Source organism: Salmo salar, chromosome 06, assembly GCF_965601325.2.
Source record: "Salmo salar chromosome 06, fSalSal1, whole genome shotgun sequence".
In the NCBI taxonomy this organism is placed as follows: domain Eukaryota; kingdom Metazoa; phylum Chordata; class Actinopteri; order Salmoniformes; family Salmonidae; genus Salmo; species Salmo salar.
The window spans coordinates 99,624,926-99,636,112 of NC_138296.1; the positions used below are offsets into that span (position 1 = coordinate 99,624,926).

Below are 11,187 nucleotides of genomic sequence, written 5' to 3' on the forward strand. Positions count from 1 at the left end.
AGGGAGTGATTTATGGACATTTTTGAGGGTTGCTTGTCCCTCATAACCATGGTTCCTTTGGTTCATATCCCTTCTGCGCCTGATTGGTCGTTACTACTCAGGCCGAATAGGGAGTGCTTTATGGACACTTTTGAGGGTTACAAGCCCCTCAGAACCGTGGGTACTTTGGACCATATCCCTCCGGCGCCCGATTGGTCCTAAGTATTGATCCGATTTTCCCAGCTTGGTGGTGGGAGGATATTGAGCTCTGTCCTGGACAGGTGGTCTATCCCAGCTATCACCTTGTGGGTTTGGGTCCTCCACCGACCATGGTTCTTGTCCCATGAATGTGTCCGTCCCTACGCTTCCAACACGTTGCGTATCCATGGTTGTCCTCTGTTGTCGAGCCTGTTTTACATCTTCTGACCGATTTGCAATCTGTTTCCACCTGGGAGGGCCCCTGTCGGCCGGCCATTGGTCGGTGTTCAGACGGACGGTTCCTCCCGCCCCACGTGGAATTGCCTCTATCGGGGGAGCCCCTGTCGGAGACGGTTATCCCCGTCTTAATGTCAAGCTTCAGCCGCGCTCCGTTCGTGCGAGATCTAGCTGGCCCGTCTGTCTCAGTGGCCCTACATTGGTGGGGAGTGGACTACCCAGGTAGCGATGCCTGCGGATAGCCGTTCACCCATACCGTACCGGCGCCAGAAACACATGTATTTCTCAAACCCTGTCTTTTATCCACGTTGATGGCGTTCCGAATTAACCCTCCAGCTAAGACAAGATACCTGATTAAGCGGTGCCCCGGCACCAGTGGCTCCGGCCACGGGCAGTTCAGGGCCTCCCGCCTGGGCGCACGGTGGATTGACCTAGGGCCTCCTCCCCTCACGGGATAGGAGTGGTCCCTGGCTGTTCTCCGCTTAGTGTGCCCGGGTACAACCTCTATGTTGTGAGTGGCTACCTGGTTGATCCTGCCAGTAGCATAATGCTTGTCTCAAAGATTAAGCCATGCAAGTCTAAGTACACACGGCCGGCTACAGTGAAACTGCGAATGGCTCATTAAATCAGTTATGGGTTCGATTCCGGAGAGGGATCCTGAGAAATGGCTACCACATCCAAGGAAGGCAGCAGGGGTGCAAATTACCCACTCCCGACACAAACCAAACTCTGCTGTGGGTCGGGTAGGGTAGGGGGCTCACGCCTCCCGCCTCTCCCTTCCCTCGGCGCGGGTGAACTGGTCCTAGCCCGGTTCCCCGCAGTTCCTTTTTGCCTGGGATGCGCCCGACTGGCTCCATCCCCTTTCCCCGTTAGGCACGGCTAGATGACGCACCGATGGGTGGGTGTGTAGGCCGCTACCGAGGGGGACTGGGGGTGTCCGGTGAACCGGGACTTCCCGAAATGGTCTCACATTTTTAAGCGGCTTGAGTATCACCCAGTATCCTCGCGCGGCACTGGGAACCCAGTCAACCGCTCTGCGCCCCGGCGCAGGCGGGGGTTTAATGTCTCCCCGGCCCCACCGGCGCTTCGGCGACGGCGGCAGAGGAGCACCCGGAGGCCCCCATAAAGTTAAACCTACCTGTCTTTGAACCTATGACCTCTCGCTCTGGCGAAGGGCGGAGGAAAGGAGGGCAACCTCCCCAACTCCCAACCCTTGAAACACGGACCAAGGAGACTAACGCACCGCGCAAGTCAGAGTGTTTCCCTCCGACACACCCCGTGGCGCAATGAAAGTGAGGGCCGGCGCGCGCTGGCTGAGGTGGGATCCCCGGCCCTACGGGGTTGGGCGCACCACCGGCCCGTCTCGCCCGCTCTGTCGGGGAGGTGGAGCGTGAGCGTGTGCGATAGGACCCGAAAGATGATGAACTATGCCTGGGCGGTCCTGACGTGCAAATCGGTTGTCCGATCACCGCGGTGAGCACGGAAGCTGGGCGGGAAACCCGAGAGAGGGGCCCAAGCCCTGGAAAGAGTTGCAGTTCCGGCGGCGTCCGGTGAGCTCTTGCTGGCCCTTGAAAATCCGTAAGAGAGGGTGTAAATCTCACGTCGGGCCGTACCCATATCCGCAGCAGGTCTCCAAGGGCAACATCCTCTGGCATGTTAGAACAATGCATGTTAAGGAAAGTTGATGAGTCAGATCCGTAACTTCGGGGTAAAGATTGGTTCTAAGGGCAGGGCTGGGTAGGTCGGGCTAGGGTGTGAAATGAGGCTGGGCTCGATTCATGCCGATCTCCCCAGAAAGATGCTCGTCGGCCCCAGTAACAAGGGGTAAGGGATCTCCGGCGGGTATGTAGCCTTCGAACCAAAGCTTTTTTGGGACAGAAGGCGTCTTCCTCCACCTCCCCCGCTTATATCTAACTGGTTACCAGGTGCACAGAGAAGGGCCAGGAGGCAGAGTCCGGAGGCCCAGAGAGAGAGTGGGCAAGCAGACTAAAGAAGGTGGGTACCCGGGTGCAAAGTACCACCAGCACCTGGTAATCCTGGTGTGGACTTAGTCTCTGAGTGGTAAGCTGCAGGGTGACCAGGTGCACGAAGGTCGTTTTGGATCACCAGGTGCACGCGGTTCGTAACAGCGGGGCTATATGCTTTAGTGTCCGAGGAACGGTGCTTAAGAGCGGGTGCCCTGGTTCGGATGGTGGTGGGTGCCCTGGTTCGGATGGTGGTGGGCCCTGTTCGGATGGTGGGTGCCCTGGTTCGGATGGTGGTGGGTGCCCTGGTTCAGATGGTGGTGGGTGCCCTGGTTCGGATGGTGGTGGGTGCCCTGGTTCGGATGGTGGTGGGTGCCCTGGTTCGCATGGTGGTGGGTGCCCCTGGTTCGGATGGTGGTGGGTGCCCTGGTTCGCATGGTGGTGGGTGCCCTGGTTCGGATGGTGGTGGGTGCCCTGGTTCGCATGGTGGTGGGTGCCCTGGTTCGGATGGTGGTGGGTGCCCTGGTTCGGATGGTGGTGGGTGCCCTGGTTCGGATGGTGGTGGGTGCCCTGGTTCGGATGGTGTAAGAGCTTGTGGTGGGGGGTATCCCCCACTGGAGGTCATGCCCATAGAGAGGGGTGTTCCCCGGAGAGTGGGTGAAGGCTATCACTACCTGGTAACCCCAAAATAATACCAGGCCCACAGCTGGACATAGTGCAATTTCTGAGAATTTTTGGACTTAGTCATTTTTCAAGAAAGCTCTGTCACTAACTTACATTGATGTTTAAAATGTCCAGTGGCGCCCTCTTGTGGAACATCCCGGGTGGGGGGTGTGTGAGAGGGGGGTATGGGACCGCCTATGGGGTGCTCCCTATCCGGGCATAGTAGTTTGAGGGAGTAAGCTCTACTCTCATGCCCGGAGAGATGGGTGTTCCCCGGATAGTGAGTGAAGGCCTAGAGGCCTGGAGGTCCGTAGTTCCACTGTCCTTAAGGGGGGCAGAGCAGTCAGCCTCTCTGGAGGTTGGCTGCTCTGTCCCCCTTTTTTTTTTGGCCTGGTAACCCAAAATTATACCAGGCCCACAGATCTGGCCAATGCCCAAACACACATAAAAACCCTCATAAATCAGAAATGCTTTATCCCAGTGACATGGGGCTTCAGTATGTATCTCACATAGATAGATATGTTATGTGTGTACCATTTAAAAGTATTTAAAACCATTCTGAAGACTTTTGACCCCAAAATAACACAAGGCCCACAGCTGTGGCCAATGCCCAAACACACATAAAAACACTCATAAATCAGAAATGCTTTATCCCAGTGACATGGGGCTTCAGTATGTATCTCACATAGATAGATATGTTATGTGTGTACCATTTAAAAGTATTTAAAACCATTCTGAATGATTTTGACCTCAAAATAATACAATCACATGATTTGGCCTGGTAACTTAAAAACACATGAAAACCCTCATAAATCAGAAATGCTTTATCCCAGTGACATGGGGCTTCAGTATGTATCTCACATAGATAGATATGTTATGTGTGTACCATTTAAAAGTATTTAAAACCATTCTGAATGATTTTGACCTCAAAATAATACCATCACATGATTTGGCCTGGTAACCTAAAAACACATGAAAACCCTCATAAATCAGAAATGCTTTATCCCAGTGACATGGGGCTTCAGTAGGTATCTCACATAGATAGATATGTTATGTGTGTACCATTTAAAAGTATTTAAAACCATTCTGAATGATTTTGACCTTATTTGAAAGCTCCATAAATTGATCTATGGCGCCATCAAGCGACTTTTTAAATGTACTTATCCCACTGACATGGGACAGCAGTGGGCTGCTGAAACAGGTGTCCTGGGGGTGGTGATGGCCTTTAAAAGTATTTAAAACCTTTTTAAAAAATGGTCCTGGTAACCCAGAATAAAACCAGGTGCCCGTTTGGACTTAGTGCAATTTCTGAGAAGAAAAACATAGAATATTTTCTGAAGATTTTTTCAATCTTCCATAAATCAGCCAGGCCGGCCCCCATTGACTTGGGCCCGTAGTAGGGTGCTGTCAGGGTGGGTATGGAGGTCCCTATACCCTTTAAAAGTATTTAAAACAGTTATAAAATTTCACCCCTGGTAACCCAAATGCTACGGACACGTCCCCACCAAAACATAGAATATTTTCTGAAGATTTTTGAAAAGCTATATAATTCCCTCTTGCTGTATCTCATTGAGTTGGGCCCTTAGGATGGTGCTCTAAGGGTGGGTATGGAGGTCCCTATACCCTCTATAAGTATTTAAAACCGTTTTTCAAAAATTGTCCTGGTAACCCAAAAAAAAACCAGGTGCACGTTTGGACTTAGTCTCTGAAGCGAACTGAAAAGTTGGCACTTTGTAACTTTTTTGACCAAAATCTGAAATTTTCAAATAATGATTAAAAATACTTCCCGGGGGGCTAGAGGTCCCAGACTTCGGCTCATACCCTCTCTCGTGATGGGCAACAATTAGCCCCGGGGTAGAACATTTCGCTTCCATAGGAACATATTTTTTCGGTAAACGGAACTTTTTTTCGCAAACTTAAAACTCGATTTTCTATTATAAATTGTTATGGAAAAACGGTTTAAATTAGATGGAAATGTTCGTCTACGTGTGCCCTTTCGTGCAAAAAAAACCCCATCCTGATTGGAGTTGTACTTTTCGATTTATTCAAGTTTAAAGTGTCCTACCGTGACATCGGGAATAGCCTTGAAACTGTGTGAGTGACAGTTATTTTTACACACTCGTGGCCGTGTGGGGCAGACAGGTACCGGCGCGATTTGAGAAACCTGGTTTTTGACAACTGGAGAACCACATTCCGTCGGCGACCCATAGGTGGTTGCTACTCTGGCCGAATAGGGAGTGCTTTATGGACACTTTTGAGGGTTACAAGCCCCTCGGAACCATGGTAGTTCGGTCCTTATCCCTTCGGCGACCGATTGATGATTACTACTCATGCCGAATAGGGAGAGCTTTATGGACACTTTTGAGGGTTACAAGCCCCTCGGAACCATGGTAGTTCGGTCCTTATCCCTTCGGCGACCGATTGATGATTACTACTCTGGCCGAATAGGGAGTGATTTATGGACATTTTTGAGGGTTGCTTGTCCCTCATAACCATGGTTCCTTTGGTTCATATCCCTTCTGCGCCTGATTGGTCGTTACTACTCAGGCCGAATAGGGAGTGCTTTATGGACACTTTTGAGGGTTACAAGCCCCTCAGAACCGTGGGTACTTTGGACCATATCCCTCCGGCGCCCGATTGGTCCTAAGTATTGATCCGATTTTCCCAGCTTGGTGGTGGGAGGATATTGAGCTCTGTCCTGGACAGGTGGTCTATCCCAGCTATCACCTTGTGGGTTTGGGTCCTCCATGACCATGGTTCTTGTCCCATGAATGTGTCCGTCCCTAGCTTCCAACACGTTGCGTATCCATGGTTGTCCTCTGTTGTCGAGCCTGTTTTACATCTTCTGACCGATTTGCAATCTGTTTCCACCTGGGAGGGCCCCTGTCGGCCGGCCATTGGTCGGTGTTCAGACGGACGGTTCCTCCCGCCCCACGTGGAATTGCCTCTATCGGGGGAGCCCCTGTCGGAGACGGTTATCCCCGTCTTAATGTCAAGCTTCAGCCGCGCTCCGTTCGTGCGAGATCTAGCTGGCCCGTCTGTCTCAGTGGCCCTACATTGGTGGGGAGTGGACTACCCAGGTAGCGATGCCTGCGGATGACGTTCACCCATACCGTACCGGCGCCAGAAACACATGTATTTCTCAAACCCTGTCTTTTATCCACGTTGATGGCGTTCCGAATTAACCCTCCAGCTAAGACAAGATACCTGATTAAGCGGTGCCCCGGCACCTGTGGCTCCGGCCACGGGCAGTTCAGGGCCTCCCGCTGGGCGCACGGTGGATTGACCTAGGGCCTCCTCCCCTCACGGGATAGGAGTGGTCCCTGGCTGTTCTCCGCTTAGTGTGCCCGGGTACAACCTCTATGTTGTGAGTGGCTACCTGGTTGATCCTGCCAGTAGCATATGCTTGTCTCAAAGATTAAGCCATGCAAGTCTAAGTACACACGGCCGGTACAGTGAAACTGCGAATGGCTCATTAAATCAGTTATGGGTTCGATTCCGGAGAGGGATCCTGAGAAATGGCTACCACATCCAAGGAAGGCAGCAGGGGTGCAAATTACCCACTCCCGACACAAACCAAACTCTGCTGTGGGTCGGGTAGGGTAGGGGGCTCACGCCTCCCGCCTCTCCCTTCCCTCGGCGCGGGTGAACTGGTCCTAGCCCGGTTCCCCGCAGTTCCTTTTTGCCTGGGATGCGCCCGACTGGCTCCATCCCCTTTCCCCGTTAGGCACGGCTAGATGACGCACCGATGGGTGGGTGTGTAGGCCGCTACCGAGGGGGACTGGGGGTGTCCGGTGAACCGGGACTTCCCGAAATGGTCTCACATTTTTAAGCGGCTTGAGTATCACCCAGTATCCTCGCGCGGCACTGGGAACCCAGTCAACCGCTCTGCGCCCCGGCGCAGGCGGGGGTTTAATGTCTCCCCGGCCCCACCGGCGCTTCGGCGACGGCGGCAGAGGAGCACCCGGAGGCCCCCATAAAGTTAAACCTACCTGTCTTTGAACTATGACCTCTCGCTCTGGCGAAGGGCGGAGGAAAGGAGGGCAACCTCCCCAACTCCCAACCCTTGAAACACGGACCAAGGAGACTAACGCACGCGCAAGTCAGAGTGTTTTCTCCGACACACCCCGTGGCGCAATGAAAGTGAGGGCCGGCGCGCGCTGGCTGAGGTGGGATCCCGGCCCTACGGGGTTGGGCGCACCACCGGCCCGTCTCGCCCGCTCTGTCGGGGAGGTGGAGCGTGAGCGTGTGCGATAGGACCCGAAAGATGATGAACTATGCCTGGGCGGTCCTGACGTGCAAATCGGTTGTCCGATCACCGCGGTGAGCACGGAAGCTGGGCGGGAAACCCGAGAGAGGGGCCCAAGCCCTGGAAAGAGTTGCAGTTCCGGCGGCGTCCGGTGAGCTCTTGCTGGCCCTTGAAAATCCGTAAGAGAGGGTGTAAATCTCACGTCGGGCCGTACCCATATCCGCAGCAGGTCTCCAAGGGCAACATCCTCTGGCATGTTAGAACAATGCATGTTAAGGAAAGTTGATGAGTCAGATCCGTAACTTCGGGGTAAAGATTGGTTCTAAGGGCAGGGCTGGGTAGGTCGGGCTAGGGTGTGAAATGAGGCTGGGCTCGATTCATGCCGATCTCCCCAGAAAGATGCTCGTCGGCCCCAGTAACAAGGGGTAAGGGATCTCCGGCGGGTATGTAGCCTTCGAACCAAGCTTTTTTGGGACAGAAGGCGTCTTCCTCCACCTCCCCCGTTATATCTAACTGGTTACCAGGTGCACAGAGAAGGGCCAGGAGGCAGAGTCCGGAGGCCCAGAGAGAGAGTGGGCAAGCAGACTAAAGAAGGTGGGTACCCGGGTGCAAAGTACCACCAGCACCTGGTAATCCTGGTGTGGACTTAGTCTCTGAGTGGTAAGCTGCAGGGTGACCAGGTGCACGAAGGCCGTTTTGGATCACCAGGTGCACGCGGTTCGTAACAGCGGGGCTATATGCTTTAGTGTCCGAGGAAGGGTGCTTAAGAGTGGGTGCCCTGGTTCGGATGGTGGTGGGTGCCCTGGTTCGGATGGTGGTGGGTGCCCTGGTTCGGATGGTGGTGGGTGCCCTGGTTCGGATGGTGGTGGGTGCCCTGGTTCGGATGGTGGTGGGTGCCCTGGTTCGGATGGTGGTGGGTGCCCTGGTTCGGATGGTGGTGGGTGCCCTGGTTCGCATGGTGGTGGGTGCCCTGGTTCGGATGGTGGTGGGTGCCCTGGTTCGCATGGTGGTGGGTGCCCTGGTTCGGATGGTGGTGGGTGCCCTGGTTCGGATGGTGGTGGGTGCCCTGGTTCGGATGGTGGTGGGTGCCCTGGTTCGGATGGTGTAAGAGCTTGTGGTGGGGGGTATCCCCCACTGGAGGTCATGCCCATAGAGAGGGGTGTTCCCCGGAGAGTGGGTGAAGGCTATCACTACCTGGTAACCCAAAATAATACCAGGCCCACAGCTGGACATAGTGCAATTTCTGAGAATTTTTGGACTTAGTCATTTTTCAAGAAAGCTCTGTCACTAACTTACATTGATGTTTAAAATGTCCAGTGGCGCCCTCTTGTGGAACATCCCGGGTGGGGGGTGTGTGAGAGGGGGGTATGGGACCGCCTATGGGGTGCTCCCTATCCGGGCATAGTAGTTTGAGGGAGTAAGCTCTACTCTCATGCCCGGAGAGATGGGTGTTCCCCGGATAGTGAGTGAAGGCCTAGAGGCCTGGAGGTCCGTAGTTCCACTGTCCTTAAGGGGGGCAGAGCAGTCAGCCTCTCTGGAGGTTGGCTGCTCTGTCCCCCTTTTTTTTTGGCCTGGTAACCCAAAATTATACCAGGCCCACAGATCTGGCCAATGCCCAAACACACATAAAAACCCTCATAAATCAGAAATGCTTTATCCCAGTGACATGGGGCTTCAGTATGTATCTCACATAGATAGATATGTTATGTGTGTACCATTTAAAAGTATTTAAAACCATTCTGAAGACTTTTGACCCCAAAATAACACAAGGCCCACAGCTGTGGCCAATGCCCAAACACACATAAAAACACTCATAAATCAGAAATGCTTTATCCCAGTGACATGGGCTTCAGTATGTATCTCACATAGATAGATATGTTATGTGTGTACCATTTAAAAGTATTTAAAACCATTCTGAATGATTTTGACCTCAAAATAATACAATCACATGATTTGGCCTGGTAACTTAAAAACACATGAAAACCCTCATAAATCAGAAATGCTTTATCCCAGTGACATGGGGCTTCAGTATGTATCTCACATAGATAGATATGTTATGTGTGTACCATTTAAAAGTATTTAAAACCATTCTGAATGATTTTGACCTCAAAATAATACCATCACATGATTTGGCCTGGTAACCTAAAAACACATGAAAACCCTCATAAATCAGAAATGCTTTATCCCAGTGACATGGGGCTTCAGTAGGTATCTCACATAGATAGATATGTTATGTGTGTACCATTTAAAAGTATTTAAAACCATTCTGAATGATTTTGACCTTATTTGAAAGCTCCATAAATTGATCTATGGCGCCATCAAGCGACTTTTTAAATGTACTTATCCCACTGACATGGGACAGCAGTGGGCTGCTGAAACAGGTGTCCTGGGGGTGGTGATGGCCTTTAAAAGTATTTAAAACCTTTTTAAAAAATGGTCCTGGTAACCCAGAATAAAACCAGGTGCCCGTTTGGACTTAGTGCAATTTCTGAGAAGAAAAACATAGAATATTTTCTGAAGATTTTTTCAATCTTCCATAAATCAGCCAGGCCGGCCCCCATTGACTTGGGCCCGTAGTAGGGTGCTGTCAGGGTGGGTATGGAGGTCCCTATACCCTTTAAAAGTATTTAAAACAGTTATAAAATTTCACCCCTGGTAACCCAAATGCTACGGACACGTCCCCACCAAAACATAGAATATTTTCTGAAGATTTTTTGAAAAGCTATATAATTCCCTCTTGCTGTATCTCATTGAGTTGGGCCCTTAGGATGGTGCTCTAAGGGTGGGTATGGAGGTCCCTATACCCTCTATAAGTATTTAAAACCGTTTTTCAAAAATTGTCCTGGTAACCCAAAAAAAAACCAGGTGCACGTTTGGACTTAGTCTCTGAAGCGAACTGAAAAGTTGGCACTTTGTAACTTTTTTGACCAAAATCTGAAATTTTCAAATAATGATTAAAAATACTTCCCGGGGGGCTAGAGGTCCCAGACTTCGGCTCATACCCTCTCTCGTGATGGGCAACAATTAGCCCCGGGGTAGAAAATTTCGCTTCCATAGGAACATATTTTTTCGGTAAACGGAACTTTTTTTCGCAAACTTAAAACTCGATTTTCTATTATAAATTGTTATGGAAAAACGGTTTAAATTAGATGGAAATGTTCGTCTACGTGTGCCCTTTCGTGCAAAAAAAACCCCATCCTGATTGGAGTTGTACTTTTCGATTTATTCAAGTTTAAAGTGTCCTACCGTGACATCGGGAATAGCCTTGAAACTGTGTGAGTGACAGTTATTTTTACACACTCGTGGCCGTGTGGGGCAGACAGGTACCGGCGCGATTTGAGAAACCTGGTTTTTGACAACTGGAGAACCACATTCCGTCGGCGACCCATAGGTGGTTGCTACTCTGGCCGAATAGGGAGTGCTTTATGGACACTTTTGAGGGTTACAAGCCCCTCGGAACCATGGTAGTTCGGTCCTTATCCCTTCGGCGACCGATTGATGATTACTACTCATGCCGAATAGGGAGAGCTTTATGGACACTTTTGAGGGTTACAAGCCCCTCGGAACCATGGTAGTTCGGTCCTTATCCCTTCGGCGACCGATTGATGATTACTACTCTGGCCGAATAGGGAGTGATTTATGGACATTTTTGAGGGTTGCTTGTCCCTCATAACCATGGTTCCTTTGGTTCATATCCCTTCTGCGCCTGATTGGTCGTTACTACTCAGGCCGAATAGGGAGTGCTTTATGGACACTTTTGAGGGTTACAAGCCCCTCAGAACCGTGGGTACTTTGGACCATATCCCTCCGGCGCCCGATTGGTCCTAAGTATTGATCCGATTTTCCCAGCTTGGTGGTGGGAGGATATTGAGCTCTGTCCTGGACAGGTGGTCTATC

At 51.4% G+C, this 11,187-nt stretch overlaps 1 non-coding gene across 1 annotated transcript; it reads left to right on the forward strand.

Annotated features, from left to right (window-relative positions):
- The first annotated feature begins 937 nt into the window (after positions 1–937).
- Positions 938–1,208, forward strand: LOC145879909 (18S ribosomal RNA). The gene has a single exon (XR_014392796.1). It is a non-coding gene; the product is annotated as an 18S ribosomal RNA (ribosomal RNA).
- Positions 1,209–11,187: the final 9,979 nt, after the last annotated feature.